At 40.6% G+C, this 19,478-nt stretch overlaps 1 protein-coding gene across 1 annotated transcript in view; it reads left to right on the top strand.

Moving 5' to 3' along the window:
* The first annotated feature begins 201 nt into the window (after positions 1-201).
* Positions 202-19,478, top strand: part of LOC311137344 (AT-rich interactive domain-containing protein 3A-like) — a 65,816-nt gene continuing 46,539 nt past the window's right edge. The window contains exon 1 of the mRNA XM_084171792.1: positions 202-383. The gene's annotated coding sequence lies outside the window, so the exon portion shown is untranslated. The remainder of the gene's footprint in view (positions 384-19,478) is intronic.

Raw genomic sequence — 19,478 nt, 5'->3', positions numbered from 1 at the left:
TATACAATGCCATTATTTCCCCCCACACTGACTGCACATATATTTACATTTGCCGACATACCCTTTGTATGTATAAGTTGGCCTCGTATGATTCAGAGGGAATTTGCATCTGATTGCTGTTTGTCAACCAATGATTTGACTCTACGACGGTGAGCACGCCTTAAATTAGTCAAAGATACAATGTAACCTGTAAATCAAGCCATACATTGAAATCGAATTAGATGTGTGCAACGGAATAGAAATATCACAATCAATTGATATCAGTTTACTACTATATCTGAAATACACAATTGATAACCACCAGAACGCCTTAGATTCAGGAGGAAATCAGGAATTTTTCTTCCGGTTCCCAAGAATGCAAAAATAAAACGGAAGCTGATTTGGTAAGTTTTTTTTCTTCTGTTATTGCCACTCGCACGCTCGGTTTGGAATTCATTATACAAGCAGGAGTCTTCTCCTGCCTAATGTTGTTTTATATGTTCCTCGGATAATTAAGATACGTTTATATCATGTCTGATTCAACTTTACTAATCGGATACAGCCCAATGTGTACATGCCCCTTTTGATAAGAATATATTTATTTATATATCGCTTTTCATTACACGTTGAATCTCAAAGTCGCTTTAAAAACAAAACAAACAGAAAACAATATAACAAAACAAATGTAGGAGGATCTGGCAGTTCTTGGTCGATGGTCTTCTACAGTTTTAGATGATGGGCAGTTCGGAAAGGTAGTATCTTGAGCGGATGGAGCATTGATAGTACAGCACGCAGGGAGGTAGAGACATCTGACAGACAGGCCACCGAGCTCTTCATCCGGCACCTCGTCTTCGATGTTCACAGCTCCTCCTCTGTAGGTAGGCTGGATCGTCCACCTGGGTGATGCTTTGGCGGCTGTAAGAACACCACACCTCAGTAGTAGTCCTAAAAAGCCCACTATGAGGGGAGCCTCTGCATCACCTCACACCGCATGTGTGCATACAAGCATTTCGCTACACCCGCTATAACATCTGCTAAACACGTGTATGTGACAAATACAATTTGATTTGATATGCCAAGTAATGAAATGATCGTTTTGAGTTTGGGTTGATTTTGCATTTGCAAATAATGAAGTACATTAACTCATACTTGTTTAATATATAAAAAATGGTATATTTTGTATCGTAGCTTGGTGTGCTATGTTAGGGTACCTGTTGTTCACATTGGCTGTGGGAAAGGGGAAGTTGCCAAAGGATTCTGGTAGCAGTATTTACATTTCCTAAAGCAAAATTAAATAGAACAGGCTAACTGTTCAATTTACCTGCTTTTTGTGTTGATGTTGTCTACCACATTTAAGACAATATAGCGTATTTGTTTAGTGAGTAATTTGAGTAGGCTAGAGTAGCCACAACTCGGCTGATAAATACATAATTTTAGTCGCTAATTTCTTGAAAACGCATATGATGATCATTCTATATGTGTGCATATATTCGTTTCCTTAAAAAAAAAACGTTAATGTAGGTTATAAACATAAAAACGATAGACCAATTATATTTATCAGGTGAATTACATTAGATTGATTGCATGGAATCAATTGGGCCTTTCCAGCATTTTCTTGGCCTTTGAATTGACTTTTTGTAGATATATAAAAGTTGCAAGAGGATAGGAGAGGCGTTACGTAAAAGGCTCTGCGAGGTCAATCTGATATCTACAGTGGCCATACATTTACATTTTAGTCATTTAGCAGACGCTCTTATCCAGAGCGACTTACAGTTAGTGAGTGCATACACAGCATTTACTGTGATACGGGCTCTGCAGAAGTCAGGACATTTATACTTCTTGCGCGTCGCTGAGAAGAGCTGTTGTGAAGGAAATTGTCAAGGAAGTGAGTTTGTGTTTATACTGGACCTGCCGCCCCCACATACCGTCAACCAATCATGTCAATGCGGAGCTATATGGGGCGGCGCACGTCGATGCGGAACGGAGCTCAATTTGGCCTCGGAATGCCTCCATATGGCGCCTCCGACCAAGTTTTCGGATCAAGCATAAATTGGCTTGAAGAAGTGCTAAAAAATTTGGTTTAGGTTTGGCAATATGGAGGGAAACGAAATTTTCAAATGCTATCTCTTTGGCTGTTACCACATCATGACATAAGGTGGCTGTGTTTGGTAATACATTGATTCTGACCTTCAAAGGTTTTGAGAAAGCTTGATCACAAGTCTCTTTTGGAATATCCCCTTGGTGAATTGTAAGCATGGCATTTGAGATTTCATTGCTAGTTCGAATCCCGGGACCGACAGGAAAAAGCTGGCAACCGGAGTATTGCTGGTATCAAATCCTAGATGCCATTGCCTGCCGTCATGCCCTTAAGCAAGGCACTTAATCCCCCACAACAAAAGCTCCCCTGGGCGCCCAGTGAGGCAGGCCCCACACCTTTCCCCCAAAAAACTGTATGTATGTGTCTTTCGAGGGCAATGTTTATGTTGATTTGAATAATTGGTTATGAATATGTCTTAATTTCATATTAACCTGACAAAAAAGGCTTTTCGCTCCCTATCATACCCAGCCTCCAAGGCAGTATCTCTACTTTACATTTCTGGATTATTTTATATTTTAGTGCCCCCCGTTTTAAAGTGATTTTCCTGCATTTCTACGCATTTTGCCTTGGGGCGGAGATACAGTTTTTGTAATTTTATGACACATTTCATGCAATTCTACTTATTTTGCCATGGGGCAGAGAGAAAAATAGTTTTACAGTTAATTTCCTGCAATTCTACCCATTTTGCCATGACTTATGCCATGTTAACGATATCTGCCTGGGGCCCTAAGCGACTGGAGCCGGCCTTGATGAAACCATAGTGGATCACTTTGTGCCTGTCCATATTGCAGTGGAGGCTCCTCAGAGGAACAAGGGCAGGACCATCCTTCTCAGTGAATTTAATAAAAATATTGTTTTTTGAACATTAAAAAAAGCATCATTTTTAGATAAAACTATACTAAATATAATCACGTCACCAAATAATTAAAACACACTGTTTTGCAATGAAGGTCTACAGTAGCCTCAACAGCACTCTGTAGGGTAGCACCATGGTGTAGCCGGAGGACAGCTAGCTTCCGTCCTCCTCTGGGTACATTGACTTCAGTACAAAACCTAGGAAGCTCATGCCTTCCATAGACTTACACAGTAATTATGACAACTTCCGGAGGATGTCCTCCAATCTATCAGAGCTCTTTTGCAGCATGAACTGACATGTTGTCCACCCAATCAAAGGATCAGAGAATGAATCTATTACTGAAAGCATAAGCTACAGCTAGCCAGCACTGCAGTGCATAAAATGTGGTGAGTAGTTGACTCAGAGAGAGAGAAATACAATAGTTGAACAGTTTCGAACAAATTAATTTCTTCAAAAATGAAGGAGAAGCAAGAGAGAGAGAGATGTAATATTTTTTTCACTTACTTAGCCAGCAAATGCAGCTAGCTAGTTTGGCCTACTCACACCCTACTCAAACAGAGGGATGCTATGTTAGATAGCTGGCTATGACTATCCAACACAACACTGGAACTTTTTCAAGTCAAGGTAAGCTTTTGGTTTTACAAATGTATTGCCACCGGGGCCTGCTGGTGTATCTGCTAAACTGCTTACTGACTATACACTGTAAAGTTACTGCATGATTGTAGCGGGTTTACAAGTTCTATTAGCTATGTTGACTATGCCGTTACTTTAGCTAATATGGTGACAACAATGTAGGCTGTGTGTAGCGGTTATGACATGGTTTGGCTTGGAAAGGTTTTTTCGCCTGGTCACATTCAGATTCAGAAAACTTTAATTTCCTCAGAGAGGCAATTCATTTTGCAGCAGCTGATGTGTTGTGCATTGAAGTCCACAAAAGAAGGGACAAGGTGAGAGGAGGAGAGCGCATAGATGCAAGAAGGAATACAACGTGGCTGCAATGAAAGTGAACTGTGTTTATGCCTGATGAGAGGTGTATTCATTTTGCCGATTCTGTTGAAAATGTTTCTTAAATGGAAGCAAGCAAAACAGGGATAAATATACCTGAATTGGTCCAATAGAAACTCTCGTTTGCAACTGTTGGACTAATGATCACACCTTAGATCAGCTAGATGCAGGCAAGAGTGCAAGGCAGTATTGAATGTGTCACTGTCAGTCACCTAAATTTTTTCTCTTGACCTGTGTACACCTACATTGTGAACTTTCATTCATAGGCTAGGTTGTAGCAACCTCATGATGGGTATAGGTTGATTTGCATAATGAATGGAGTCTAATGAATAACATGCCTTGTTAAGGCAGAGTTTACATTACTGCTGGCCACTGTTGTTGTGTACAGGAAATGATGTTTGGAATGTGCTCAGAGTCCAAGCTGGGCTCACCAAGGAAGCGCTTTTGTAGTGTAACTGAAATAGTGAGTAGTTTAGCGATAATGGCATTTTCTAGAAAGCCGAGGAGTCAGCTGATCTTCCCATCGTGGAAAATATTCCCGTCTCCTCCCTTTATTTCTGTACATTGTGTCTTAAATGCTCTATATACATTTGGTGTTATAACTGAATTATTCAGTATTTCCACTAACACATGACACAAAAATCCTTTTGCATCTGGAATTATATATTTTTGTTGACAACATTCCCAGCATCAATCTGCAGACATTTTATGAAAAAGTAGTAAAACAAGGGCAATATTTAGAACAGCGACAATATTTTCATCCTTGTCATTACATTACAATAGCTAAAACCAATTTAAACTGTCAACTGAGCTATGTTTTTAAGCTATGATTCATCCAATAGTTCTCTGCTATAGCGTTCTGCAACTGTCTCTTTCCAGGCGCAGTGAAAATACACTCACCTAACAGCTTACTTGTTTATGAAAACACAGGCACGAAATGGGCAAAAATCAGGGGCCTATGTTTGCTGTCGAAATTTTGTGTTTTCATAGACAAGTAAATGTCTCAATGTGGTTGAGTTTTAGCTATTGTGACAACGATGGAAATGACATGCGTAAAAATATTGTTACTGTCCAATCTTACATTTACATTTTAGTAATTTAGAAGACACTCTTATCCAGGGCAATTTACAGGAATTAGGGTTAAGTACCTTGCTCAAGGGCACATGGACAGATTTTTAACCTAGTCGGCTCGGGATTCGAACCAGCAACCTTTCTGTTGCTGGCCCACCGCTCTTAAGCGCTGGGCTATCTACCTCTACATCTACATTACAGTTGTACTTGTGTGAAATAGGACAAATTATAAACACCCACCCAAAAATAGATTGTAACTTTACAAGTGAAGTTGTGGGGCTTGCTAAAGCTTTTTAAAGTATTTTTGTGGTAGTGGTAGAAATGTAAAAATGTTTACTTAACTTTTTTGCTTTAAATAGTAAAGTTTGTATGGTTTTGAAAAAACGTTATAGTAGTGGTAGTATCTGCAGTAGTAATTCTGATGACTTGAGCAAGGCACTTAACCCTAATTGCTCCTGTAAGTCGCTCTGGATAAGAGCGTCTGCTAAATGACTAAAATGTAAATGTAATGTAAATGTTATAGTTGAAAAAGGTAGATGAAAAGCTAGGATAGCCTGAACATAAAGTTGGTTTGCTGTATCTAGCTTGAACGGTTCAAGAGTTATTGTTGGTGGGTTATTTTATGGAAATGTGTACAAAATAATATACAGTTGAAGTCGGAAGTTTACATACACTTAGGTTGGAGTCATTAAAACTCGTTTTTCAACCACTCCACAAATGTCTTGTTAACAAACTATAGTTTTTGCAAGTCGGTTAGGACATCTACTTTGTGCGTGACACAAGTAATTTTTCCAACAATTGTTTACAGACAGATTATTTCACTTATAATTCACTGTATCACAATTCCAGTGGATCAGAAGTTTACATACACTAAGTTGACTGTGCCTTTAAACTGCTTGGAAAATTCCAGAAAATGATGTCATGGCTTTAGAAGCTTCTGATAGGCTAATTTACATCATTTGAGTCAATTGGAGGTGTACCTGTGGATGTATTTCAAGGCCTACCTTCAAACTCAGTGCATCTTTGCTTGACATCATGGGAAAATCAAAAGAAATCAGCCAAGACCTCAGAAAAAGAATTGTAGACTTCCGCAAGTCTGGTTGATCCTTGGGAGCAATTTCTAAACGCCTGAAGGTACCACGTTCATCTGTACAAACAATAGTACGCAAGGATAAACACCATGGGACCACGCAGCCGTCATACCGCTCAGGAAGGAGATGCGTTCTGTCTCCTAGAGATGAATGTACTTAGGTGCGAAAAGTGCAAATCAATCCCAGAACAACAGCAAAGGACCTTGTGAAGATGCTGGAGGAAACAGGTACAAAAGTATCTATATCCACAGTAAAACGAGTCCTATATCGACATAACCTGAAAGGCCGCTCAGCAAGGAAGAAGCCACTGCTCCAAAACCGCCATAAAAAAGCCAGACTACGGTTTGTAACTGCACATGGGGACAAAGATCGTACTTTTTGGAGAAATGTCCTCTGGTCTGATGAAACAAAAATAGAACTGTTTGGCCATAATGACCATCGTTATGTTTGGAGGAAAAAGGGGGCTGCTTGCAAGCCGAAGAACACCATACCAAACGTGCAGCACAGGGGTGGCAGCATCATGCTGTGGGGGTGCTTTGTTGCAGGAGGGATTGGTGCACTTCACAAAATAGATGGCATCATGAGGAAGGAAAATTATGTGGATATATTGAAGCAACATCTCAAGACATCAGTCAGGAAGTTAAAGCTTGGTCGCAAATGGGTCTTCCAAATGGACAATGGCCCCAAGCATACTTACAAAGTTGTGGCAAAATGGCTTAAGGACAACAAACTCAAGGTATTGGAGTGGCCTTCACAGAGCCCTGACCTCAATCCTATAGAAAATGTGTGGGCAGAACTGAAAAAGCGTGTGCGAGCAAGGAGGCCTACAAACCTGACTCAGTTACACCAGCTCTGTCATGAGGAATGGGCCAAAATTCACCCAACTTATTGTGGGAAGCTTGTGGAAGGTTACTCGAAACGTTTGACCCAAGTTAAACAATTTAAAGGCAATGCTACCAAATACTAATTGAGTGTATGTAAACTTCTGACCCACTGGGAATGTGATGAAAGAAATAAAAGCTTAAATAAATAATTCTCTCTACTATTATTCGGACATTTCACATTCTTAAAATAAAGTGGTGATCCTAACTGACCTAAAACAGGGAATTTTTACTAGGATTAAATCTCAGGAATTGGGAAAAACTGAGTTTAAATGTATTTGGCTAAGGTGTATGTAAACTTCCGACTTCAACTGTAGTTATAGTTGATAAAAGTTTTAAATAATTTGAGGTTAGGATAGCCTGAACATATGAAAGTTGGTTTGGTGTCTTTTGCTTGTTCAGTAGTGGTCAATAGTTGTGGTCAGTAGTTTTGTGGTTGTGGTCAGTAGTTGTGTGGTTATGGTCAGTAGTTAGTTGTGTGGTCAGTAGTTAGTTGTGTGGTCAGAAGTTGTGTGGTTTTGGTCAGTGGTTGTGGTCATAAGTTGTGTTATTGTGGTCACTCGATGTGGTTAGAAGTTGTGTGGTTGTGGTCAGTAGTTGTGTTGTTGTGGTCAGTAGTTGTGTGGTTGTGGTCAGCAGATGTGTGGTTGTGGTCAGATGTTGTGGTCAGTAGTTGTGTGGTTATGGTCTTGTGGTGTTGCGGTCAGTAGTTGTGTGGTTATGGTCTTGTGGTGTTGCGGTCAGTAGTTGTTGTGTGGTCAGTTGTTGTGTGGTCAGTAGTTGTGTTTTCAGAAGTTGTGTGGTTGTGGTCAGTAGTTGTGGTAAGCAGTTGTTTGGTTGTGGTCAGAAGTTCTGTGGTTGTTGTCAGTAGTTGTGTACTTGTGGTCACTAGATCTGGTCAGAGGATGTGTTGTTGTGGTCAATAGTTGTGTGGTTGTGGTCAGCAGTTGAGTTAGTCAGTAGTTGTGTGGTCAGAAGTTGTGTGGTTGTGGTCACTAGATGTGGTAAGCAGCTGTGTGGTTGTGGTCAGAAGTTGTGTGTTTGGTCAGTAATTGTGGTCAGCAGTTGAGTGGTCAGTAGTTGTGTGGTCAGAAGTAGTGTGGTTGTGGTCAGTAGTTGTGTGATTGTGGTCACTAGATGTGGTCAGTAGTTGTGTGGTTGTGGTTACTAGATGTGGTCAGAAGTTGTGTGGTTGTGGTCAGCAGTTGTATGGTTGTGGTCAGAAGTTGTGTGGTTATGGTCAAACATTGTGGGGTTGTGGTCAGTGGTTGTGGTCACTAGATGTGGTCAGTAGTTGTGTGGTTGTGGTTATGGTCAGTAATTGTGGTCAGCAGTTGAGTGGTCAGTAGTTGTGTAGTCAGAAGTGGTGTGGTTGTGGTCAGTAGTTGTGTGGTTGTGGTCAGTGGTTGTGGTCAGTAGTTGTGTGGTTGTGGTCAGTAGTCGTGGTCAGTACTTGTGTTGTTGTGGTGAAACGTTGTGGTAAGTAGTTGTGTGGCTGTGGTCAGTAGTAGTGTGGTTGTGGTCAGTAGTTGTGTGGTTGTGGTCACTAGATGTGGTCAGTAGATTTGCTTATAATTCCGTGGTATTATTTTATATTATTTATAAAATGAAGAATACAATTGAACAGAGCTGAATAAAATTGAAATATTTTCTCCAAACGAGTGCACACATGCGGCTATTCTGTGTTGAGCTGTTAACAAAGAAATAGGTACTCCTGTCTGCTTAATTTAGAGTTGTTAATGTAACTTTAGTTGTTCGACATTGGGCTATATGTTTTGATTTTTAATACATTGTAAGGCTGCATGATGAGACTAATGATGTTTTGAAAAAAGTTGCTTGAAAGGCATGAGCTCTGCTTTGTTTTTTGCGCAGGCTGTACACACTTGCCACTTGCGCAGGCTGTACACACTTGTGGTCCTCTGTAGCTCAGCTGGTAGAGCACGGCGCTTGTAACGCCAAGGTAGTGGGTTCGATCCCTGGGACCACCCATACACAAAAATGTATGCACGCATGACTGTAAGTCGCTTTGGATAAAAGCGTCTGCTAAATGGCATATTAATTATTAATTAATTTTAATTTAACTCCAGTAGTCTCTCATTCACAATTTGACAAGCATTTGATAATGCCTCAAATTTCACGGCAGCATCCTCTTTGTGGCCGTAATGCACCCTAAAATTATGCAAGTAATGCTTTTAATATAAAGGTGCATTTTATGGTGAAAATTATCTTCCCCAAACTTGAAACTCGTGCTGCTTATATATGCCAGTTAGGCTCTACACCCCTTGTAAAGCGGATTAATGTGCTTAATTTTAAGACGTTATTTCGCCACTTATGGGCTAGGCTACATGAGGTGTGCGACTATGATTAGAAATAGTTGCAAAAAAAGGCATTGTTTCTTATGCTGGGCATCATTCACAAGTGATAATATAATAATTCACAAGTGATAGGCTAATATTGTCACCCATCAGACTATTCTTGATTTAATCTTGTCTTTACATATACTAAATAATATATGTGTGACATTTGTTTTGATTTAGAATGAACCATTATCATGCACCTGTATTGAAACAGGGACAGCGGGGAAAAATACATGTCATCTATGCACTTAAATAGCGAATGGAGGACGCTTGGTTTTCATGCCAGCCAGGTAGCCTATACTCCTGTTGTAAATATAAGCAATGTGCTTAATATTAGGAAAGTTGAGAAATAAATATAGTAGGCCTAGCCTATAGAAAGCTGACGGGATCCTCCTCTTTTTATTAGCGGCAATCCCTCTGTTTTCTTCCACAATTGCATTGCCTATAGAAATGTTGCGCAACATGAGCTCATGAAGTGTTTGATTAGATTTTCTGAGCATGATTAGAGCACGGAGCATGATCCTGGAAAAGGAGGACAAAGCTAGTAAGCATTTGAAATCTTCTCTTTATCATTCCAGGTCGTCCAGACCGGGAAAGTATTCTTAATCTTAACGCTAGCTTGTTTGGTCTGAAACAGATTGACAAATCATGGGAATTTGAAGAGCTATGAAAGACATTCATTCCAGTGAGTCAAGCATTGCTAGGCAACAGTAGCCTTGGCAACACTACTCCATTTTGGCTAAAGCAAGTGTGTGGAAACATGCTAACATATACAGTAAGTTTGTGCTTTAATATGAACTAAATACTGCACTCTGACCCACAAAACATATTTGCTAGATTCATGATAGTGTTAGACAAAGCAAGGAAAGTGAACTTCAAAACGTGATGTATTTTTATTTAAATTTGCAGCTGTTGCTGGTAAATAATTAATCCGCTAGCTTCTGACATGATTTACTGCAGCTAGAAAGAGAGTAGTTGATGGGTTACTAAAACATCTACAGATTGGTAGACACTATTCCTAATCCGTTTTTGGATTTGACAAGCAGAGAAGTAGGGGAGGATTTCATACCTCGGTATGTTTTTGTCTGACTTGTTAGGTTAGTGGTCAAAACGGCAGTTGTTTGGGGAAAAGTTGGGAGAAAATGTGGTAATGCAGTTACTAAAACAGCTGTACCGTAAGATCCGTAGTGAATGTTTTGGTTCCGCAAACAAATATGAATAGCAGAGAAGTAGAGGAAGATTTCATACCCTCTAACTTTTTGTCTAACTTGTTGGGGTAGTGGTCAAAATGGCAGTTGTTTGCAAAAAAGTTACAGAACATGTTGATGCGGTTACTAAAACAGCTGTAACTTTATATCAGAATATAATTTTTGGTCAGAAATTCTCCATGTTATACAGGACATAACAGGTATTATTTTTCAACCAGACCCATGTCATCTCCTTCTAGGTATTGTTCCTGTGGATACACTCCAATCCTCTCCATTTAAATTGATAGATTATCTTTTAGCAGCAGCAATGAAATGTGTAACAATAGATATGGGGTTAGGTCTATGCGGGGAACTTGCTGACATGGAGAGAATTACATCAATCTTGCAACATAGACAGCATAGGTATGAAGGTGTCTGGTCAGAGTTCCTGACATCGTACTGGTCTTATTCTGTAATAAAAAAACATTTTTTTAATGCTTCTGTTATTTTTCTGTGGCTTTATCCAAATTATATTCTTATTTAGACTCTTTAAATATTTGCTCTATACAGCCAAAATGTACCCTTAACATGTGAATGTAATTACGCTCCTTTGTAAAGACAGCAAAGATATATTGTGTATATATGGTACATGTTCTTTATGTGCTCTTGAATAAAAATGTATGAATAAATATATGTAAATTATATATTTTTTGGTTCAAACGCCAGATTTGAGTAGCAGAGAAGTAGACGAAGATGTAAAAGCTCTAACTTTTGTCTAAGTTGTTGCAAAGTGGTCAAAGTAGCTGATTTGGGTCAAAAGTTGCATTATTGCATTAACAGAGAATGGCAGTTGGAAGTGATGATGTCACAATGGGGAGCTTTAGAATGTTGAGGAAATGCCATAACAAGCAGATGGTATAACAGATATCAAAAAGTTGTATACAAGCAACTCGAGTGAGACCATTCCGCACGTTTTAATGTTTGAATGGCGTTTCTAGCTTAAACGGTGTAGGAGGAGTAGCGTGCTAAAAAATAAGTAGGACTGTATGTTGAAGATTGAAGCTGGGGCTTTTGCTGCGCAAGCCTCATAATAATAATAATAATAATTATTATTATTATTATTATTATTACTACAGTGTAATTGGTTTCTAGGGACTTTGTCTCACAAAGGATGAAAGTCCTATCTAGATATCTTAACTTTGCTGAATTACATCCCATGATATTTGCAAAACATTCATAACAGACAAGTAAGCAATTTGAGTAAGCCTGCTCAGAGTTGGGTCAAGCGTTAACGGTAACCACAACGCCAATGAAATGAGTATTTGTTTTAAAAGAAGAATACATCTTCTGTCAAATACTGTAGGCTTGAACTGCGAGCTTTATTTGTAGTGATCATGCTTTTATACTGTCATAATCTTGTTGCTCAGATAGATTTGTTACTATAACCTTTAAATGGACATGCTGGCGCCTGTTGTCTTCTATACGTTTAATATTGTATGTCATCTGTTATTACTGTGTGTGTCTGGTTCCCACCTGCTTGCCTCTAAACTTCACTCCTGTAGTTTCCTTGACATTTAAGGGGGAAAGTGTTGTGAGTTTGCTCGTTTTCAGCTGTTCCTTTGCCAAAGCCCACATTTCTAAGTGTATTCCTGGCATGTAAGCAGTTTCTGTGTTTCTCCTGCCAAAAAAAGAAGAAAATCACTACTTCACTCTTTTAGTCTGAGACATGGGGGAATCCCGGCCGGCTGATAGTGACATACTGTAGGTGGAATGGAGCCTTGGTCAGGATCTTACTGTGGATCGTCACTAGTTACCACAAAGTAATAAACCCCGCCTATTTTTACAATTTATCTTCTTAAAATCTGATTTTAAACCTTAACCACACTGCTAACCTTATGCCTAACCTTACATTAAGATTTAAAAGCTAATTTTTGTTTTCATGAATTTTTACAATATAGTCAATTTTGACTGTGGCTGTGGGAACTAGTGGAAAGCCTTACTGTGGGAAGAGCCATGTTATTTGTCCACTAATAACATTGATGTATATTTTGTGTGGACAACTGCCATTTCAGTTGCATTGCAAGTCAGAGTGCCAGTCATCCAGGGCTATCCTTGCATGTCTCTGCCTGGATACCAACACAGCTTCACATGTGTAGGTGTCCGTCAAGGAGTTTATTTGCACTTGATATAGAGCCCCACAGTGGAGGTGTCATAATACCCAGAAAATCTAGCAGTCAATGCTAATTGATGTAGACATCATGTAAAACTCAAAATCCGTGCAAGTCATCTCTAGCTGACACCATTGCTAACAGGTATTGTATACATTTTAACTTGCACAAGACAGTTCACAGAATTGTCCATTTAAAGAAATGTAGCCAATTTATTCATTACTACATTTAGCTAACATTAGATAGTTAATCCAGAGATTCTTACCTTTGCCTCGATTCGGCAGTCTCGTCCAGATCATCATGTCATTTGTAGTTCTTTATGATAGCCACATTAGCAGCTAATTTGCATTTCATTTGGGGGGTAAATACTGGTGAATATATTGATAAAAGTCACCTTGTCCTAGAGAGATTTACACGGTTATCAAAACGTCACGCCAGGGTAAGCCTACACGAAACACAGCCCTTATTTTAAGGGTTGCTAAAATCCCCTATGGGAAAAATTCATGGTGGAAAAGTTTACGTTTAGTTTAATTTATTTGCACCAAAGAAAACAAGAGATAAATAACAATACAGATAAAAACAAATACATTTTAAAAAACAGTGTGCAGGTGTGGTTGGAAGCCCAAGGGCTTATATAAAAACCACACCACAAAAAAACTATATACAATACAAAAATAAAAAAGGTTTGTTAAAACAGATAACAAAACCTACAAATTATAAATATATAAATGAATTGATCAGTAATCACGAGGGGGAAAAAACAGTTTGTTTTGTTTAAATGTGTGTGTGCATGTGAGTGTGTAAGAGTTAGGCTATATGGAGGAGATTACTGAGTAGTTTGGTTCATCAGGCTGACCACCAGTCTATATGGAGGAGATTACTGAGTAGTTTGGTTCATCAGGCTGACCACCAGTCTCCATGGAGGAGATTACTGAGTAGTTTGGTTCATCAGGCTGACCACCAGTCTATATGGAGGAGATTACTGAGTAGTTTGGTTCATCAGGCTGACCACCAGTCTATATGGAGGAGATTACTGAGTAGTTTGGTTCATCAGGCTGACCACCAGTCTATATGGAGGAGATTACTGAGTAGTTTGGTTCATCAGGCTGACCCCCAGTCTATATGGAGGAGATTACTGAGTAGTTTGGTTCATCAGGCTGACCACCAGTCTATATGGAGGAGATTACTGAGTAGTTTGGTTCATCAGGCTGACCACCAGTCTATATGGAGGAGATTACTGAGTAGTTTGGTTCATCAGGCTGACCACCAGTCTATATGGAGGAGATTACTGAGTAGTTTGGTTCATCAGGCTGACCACCAGTCTATATGGAGGAGATTACTGAGTAGTTTGGTTCATCAGGCTGACTGACCCCCAGTCTCCATGGAGGAGATTACTGAGTAGTTTGGTTCATCAGGCTGACCACCAGTCTCCATGGAGGAGATTACTGAGTAGTTTGGTTCATCAGGCTGACCCACAGTCTCCATGGAGGAGATTACTGAGTAGTTAGGTTCATCAGGCTGACTGACCCCCAGTCTCCATGGAGGAGATTACTGAGTAGTTTGGTTCATCAGGCTGACCACCAGTCTCCATGGAGGAGATTACTGAGTAGTTTGGTTCATCAGGCTGACTGACCACCAGTCTCCATGGAGGAGATTACTGAGTAGTTTGGTTCATCAGGCTGACCACCAGTCTCCATGGAGGAGATTACTGAGTAGTTTGGTTCATCAGGCTGACCACCAGTCTCCATGGAGGAGATTACTGAGTAGTTTGGTTCATCAGGCTGACCACCAGTCTCCATGGAGGAGATTACTGAGTAGTTTGGTTCATCAGGCTGACCACCAGTCTCCATGGAGGAGATTACTGAGTAGTTTGGTTCATCAGGCTGACCACCAGTCTCCATGGAGGAGATTACTGAGTAGTTTGGTTCATCAGGCTGACCACCAGTCTCCATGGAGGAGATTACTGAGTAGTTTGGTTCATCAGGCTGACCACCAGTCTCCATGGAGGAGATTACTGAGTAGTTTGGTTCATCAGGCTGACCACCAGTCTCCATGGAGGAGATTACTGAGTGGTTTGGTTCATCAGGCTGACTGACCCCCAGTCTATATGGAGGAGATTACTGAGTAGTTTGGTTCATCAGGCTGACTGACCCCCAGTCTATATGGAGGAGATTACTGAGTAGTTTGGTTCATCAGGCTGACCCCCAGTCTATATGGAGGAGATTACTGAGTAGTTTGGTTCATCAGGCTGACCACCAGTCTCCATGGAGGAGATTACTGAGTAGTTTGGTTCATCAGGCTGACCACCAGTCTCCATGGAGGAGATTACTGAGTAGTTTGGTTCATCAGGCTGACCACCAGTCTCCATGGAGGAGATTACTGAGTAGTTTGGTTCATCAGGCTGACTGACCCCCAGTCTATATGGAGGAGATTACTGAGTAGTTTGGTTCATCAGGCTGACCCCCAGTCTATATGGAGGAGATTACTGAGTAGTTTGGTTCATCAGGCTGACCACCAGTCTCCATGGAGGAGATTACTGAGTAGTTTGGTTCATCAGGCTGACCACCAGTCTCCATGGAGGAGATTACTGAGTAGTTTGGTTCATCAGGCTGACCACCAGTCTCCATGGAGGAGATTACTGAGTAGTTTGGTTCATCAGGCTGACCACCAGTCTCCATGGAGGAGATTACTGAGTAGTTTGGTTCATCAGGCTGACCACCAGTCTCCATGGAGGAGATTACTGAGTAGTTTGGTTCATCAGGCTGACCACCAGTCTCCATGGAGGAGATTACTGAGTAGTTTGGTTCATCAGGCTGACTGACCCCCAGTCTATATGGAGGAGATTACTGAGTAGTTTGGTTCATCAGGCTGACTGACCCCCAGTCTATATGGAGGAGATTACTGAGTAGTTTGGTTCATCAGGCTGACTGACCCCCAGTCTATATGGAGGAGATTACTGAGTAGTTTGGTTCATCAGGCTGACTGACCCCCAGTCTATATGGAGGAGATTACTGAGTAGTTTGGTTCATCAGGCTGACCCCCAGTCTATATGGAGGAGATTACTGAGTAGTTTGGTTCATCAGGCTGACCACCAGTCTCCATGGAGGAGATTACTGAGTAGTTTGGTTCATCAGGCTGACTGACCCCCAGTCTATATGGAGGAGATTACTGAGTAGTTAGGTTCATCAGGCTGACTGACCCCCAGTCTATATGGAGGAGATTACTGAGTAGTTAGGTTCATCAGGCTGACCCCCAGTCTATATGGAGGAGATTACTGAGTAGTTTGGTTCATCAGGCTGACTGACCCCCAGTCTATATGGAGGAGATTACTGAGTAGTTAGGTTCATCAGGCTGACTGACCCCCAGTCTATATGGAGGAGATTACTGAGTAGTTTGGTTCATCAGGCTGACTGACCCCCAGTCTATATGGAGGAGATTACTGAGTAGTTTGGTTCATCAGGCTGACTGACCCCCAGTCTATATGGAGGAGATTACTGAGTAGTTTGGTTCATCAGGCTGACCACCAGTCTCCATGGAGGAGATTACTGAGTAGTTTGGTTCATCAGGCTGACTGACCCCCAGTCTATATGGAGGAGATTACTGAGTAGTTTGGTTCATCAGGCTGACCCCCAGTCTATATGGAGGAGATTACTGAGTAGTTTGGTTCATCAGGCTGACCACCAGTCTATATGGAGGAGATTACTGAGTAGTTTGGTTCATCAGGCTGACTGACCCCCAGTCTATATGGAGGAGATTACTGAGTAGTTTGGTTCATCAGGCTGACCCCCAGTCTATATGGAGGAGATTACTGAGTAGTTTGGTTCATCAGGCTGACCACCAGTCTCCATGGAGGAGATTACTGAGTAGTTTGGTTCATCAGGCTGACCACCAGTCTCCATGGAGGAGATTACTGAGTAGTTTGGTTCATCAGGCTGACCACCAGTCTCCATGGAGGAGATTACTGAGTAGTTAGGTTCATCAGGCTGACCACCAGTCTCCATGGAGGAGATTACTGAGTAGTTTGGTTCATCAGGCTGACTGACCCCCAGTCTATATGGAGGAGATTACTGAGTAGTTAGGTTCATCAGGCTGACCACCAGTCTCCATGGAGGAGATTACTGAGTAGTTTGGTTCATCAGGCTGACCACCAGTCTCCATGGAGGAGATTACTGAGTAGTTAGGTTCATCAGGCTGACCACCAGTCTCCATGGAGGAGATTACTGAGTAGTTTGGTTCATCAGGCTGACTGACCCCCAGTCTTCGCTTTAAGTTATTGAGGGATGATGATGTTTTGGCAATGTGAAGATAAGAATTCCAGAGTATGGTACCTCTGTATCTGATTGAGAATTGACTAGGTGAGGTGCGGCAGTGGGGAGGGTGAAGGTTATCGCAGTGCCTTGTGTTATATAGATGGACTACAGAATTAACCTGGAATCCATTGAAGGGTTTAGGTAAACTGTCTGGGAGGTATGAGTATTTGTAGATTAAAGTGCATAATTGGCGTACATTAATGTCGTAACTAGACAATATATTGAGTTTCTTAAACAAAGGTGCAGAGGGAGCCAGGTAATTAGAGGAGGTGGCTAGTCTTGTATATTGTATGGTGAGTCATTTGTGTAGGTAGGAGGCATATGGACTGACCCAGACAATATTACAGTAAATGAGATATGGGTAAATGAAGCTATAGTATAGAGTTAGGAAGCAAGCCTGATGAACCAAACCACTAATCGGTCTTATGATACTAACAGATTTCATCACTTTGCTGCAGACAAATTGAATATGATCTGTCCAGGATAACTTTTCATCAATTAGAACTCAGAGGAATCTAATGGATGTGACTTGTTCCCTTTCATTCCCACCAATTGAGATTCTGGTTCTTTTTTTAAACAATATTTCTTACTCTTACTAGTGAATACAATATTTTTTTAACATTTAAAGATAATTTGTTTATCTGGAACCATTCAGAAAATGTGGCCATGCCTGAGTTGGCTTCATTAATTAGTGAATCAAAATTATTGTGTGATAAAATCAAATATGGGCTCTTCAGCAAAGAACATGGGAAGAAGACACAGCAGCAAGGTCATTGATATAGATTAGGAAATTGCAAAAGAGCCATATCTGTGGAGTTGTTTTTACGAAAACCATATTGGTGCTTATATAGAATACAGTGTTGAAACCATATTGGTGCTTATATAGAATACCGTGTTGAAACCATATTGGTGCTCATATAGAATACCGTGTTGAAACCATATTGGTGCTCATATAGAATACCGTGTTGAAACCATATTGGTGCTCATATAGAATACAATGTTGAAACCATATTGGTGCTCATATAGAATACAGTGTTGAAACCATATTGGTGCTGATATAGAAACCATATTGGTGATCATATAGAATACAGCGTTGAAACCATATTGGTAATCATATAGAATACAGTGTTGAAACCATATTGGTGATCATATAGAATACAGTGTTGAAACCATATCGGTGATCATATAGAATACAGTGTTGAAACCATATTGGTGATCATATAGAATACAGTGTTGAAACCATATTGGTGCTGATATAGAATACAGTGTTGAAACCATATTGGTGCTGATATAGAATATAGTGTTGAAACCATATTGGTGCTCATATAGAATTCAGTGTTGAAACCATATTGGTGCTCATATAGAATACAGTGTTGATTTTAAATGTTTCAACATTCTCTTATACACCAATTGTTCTAGGATTTTAGAGAAACAATGTAGTACAGATATTGGGAGATAATTTGTAAAATATCTTGGATCCCCAGATTTATAGAGGGGGATAACTTTGGCAATTTTCAAATCTTTAGGAACAATACCAGTTTGCATATATTTGGTGAAGATATACAGTACCAGTCAAAGGTTTGGACACACCTACTCATTCCAGGATTTTTCTTTATTTTTTACTATTTTCTACATTGTAGAATAATAGTGAAGACATCAAAACTATGAAATAACACATATGGAATCATGTAGTAACCAAAAAAGTGTTAAACAAATCAAAATAGATTTGAGATTCTTCAAAGTAGCCACCCTTTGCCTTGATGACAGCTTTGCACACTCTTGGCATTCTCTCAACCAGCTTCACCTGGAATGCTTTTCCAACCGTCTTGAAGGAGTTCCACATATGCTGAGCACTTGTTGGCTGCTTTTCCTTCACTCTGCGGTCCAACTCATCCCAAACTATCTCAATTGGGTTGAGGTCTGGTGATTGTGGAGGCCAGGTCATCTGATGCAGCACTCCATCACTCTCCTTCTTGGTCAAGTAGCCCTTACACAGCCTGGAGGTGTGTTGGGTCATTGGCCTGTTGAAAAACAAATGATAGTCCCACTAAGCCCAAACCATATTGGATGGCATATCGCTGCAGAATGCTGTCGGAGCCATGCTGGTTAAGTGTGTCTTGAATTCTAATTAAATCACAGACAGTGTCACCAGCAAAGCACCCCCACACCATCACACCTCCTCCGCCATGCTTTACGGTGGGAAATACACATGCAGAGATCATCCGTTCACCCACACCGCGTCTCACAAAGCCACGGCAGTTGGAACCAAAAATCTCCAATTTGGACTCCAGACCAAAGGACAGATTTCCACCGGTCTAATGTCCATTGCTCGTGTTTCTTGGCCCAAGCAAGTCTCTTCTTCTTATTGGTGTTCGTTATTAGTGGTTTCTTTGCAGCAATTCGACCATGAAGGCCTGATTCGCACAGTCTCCTCTGAACAGTTGATGTTGAGATGTGTCTGTTACTTGAACTCTG

Source organism: Coregonus lavaretus (assembly GCF_964263955.1).
Source record: "Coregonus lavaretus genome assembly, chromosome: 11".
In the NCBI taxonomy this organism is placed as follows: domain Eukaryota; kingdom Metazoa; phylum Chordata; class Actinopteri; order Salmoniformes; family Salmonidae; genus Coregonus; species Coregonus lavaretus.
The sequence above is the reverse complement of the archived record's forward strand: the minus strand, read 5'-3'. Positions and strand labels throughout refer to the sequence as shown.